Genomic DNA, 673 nt, shown 5'->3' with positions numbered 1-673 from the left:
ATAAAATTAGGAAGCAGTAAATGAATATTAGCTGTTCTATTGTCCATGCATTCATTCATTGAGTTAATTATGCTCTGTGAATCTGGAGTACTAAAACAAAAAATGCTCTCCAGTGTGAGTAACTTCACTGGGTAGGAAAAAGATGCAAAAACAAAACAAAACAAAAACCCCAAAACCAATTGCAATGCCAATTCTGTTAAACATGAGAAAATGCTATGAAGTTGCATGAAAGTTATATAGAAAGAAATATGAAAATTCAAAGTTATATAGAAGTACAGAGGAAGGAAGCATTAACTGAACACAGGCTAGAATTGCAAGACCCAGTACTGTGGGACCTACAAATGGTGACAATCTTTAGTGGTTAGCGATTCATTGTAAAATCCAATTATGTAATATTGATTTATCGAAAACAGCATAACTTCAAAGCAACTGAAATTTTCGTAAGTAATAAAACAGTCTGTAAACAGTAGCAGGGTGATTAACAGGGCCACAGGGATGACTACTGCGCCTGTTAGATTTGGCTGGTAAAAAGACGATAAGCCCAAATAGATTCAGACAGTTTATTACTTACACAGATAGCAAAGGCAAGATCAGCATGGTGTCAACTCCCCGTGTTCTAGTCCCACAAGACAATTCAACCAGAGAGGCCATCTGAAGACAAAGCAGACAGTGT

At 36.6% G+C, this 673-nt stretch overlaps 1 protein-coding gene across 1 annotated transcript in view; it reads left to right on the top strand.

Annotated features, from left to right (window-relative positions):
- Positions 1–673, top strand: part of NYAP2 (neuronal tyrosine-phosphorylated phosphoinositide-3-kinase adaptor 2) — a 258,653-nt gene that overhangs the window by 45,507 nt on the left and 212,473 nt on the right. The gene's annotated exons all lie outside the window — the stretch shown is intronic.

The sequence above is a fragment of the Mandrillus leucophaeus genome, unplaced genomic scaffold (genome assembly GCF_000951045.1).
Source record: "Mandrillus leucophaeus isolate KB7577 unplaced genomic scaffold, Mleu.le_1.0 Scaffold277, whole genome shotgun sequence".
NCBI classification, from domain to species: Eukaryota; Metazoa; Chordata; class Mammalia; order Primates; family Cercopithecidae; genus Mandrillus; species Mandrillus leucophaeus.
The sequence above is the reverse complement of the archived record's forward strand: the minus strand, read 5'-3'. Positions and strand labels throughout refer to the sequence as shown.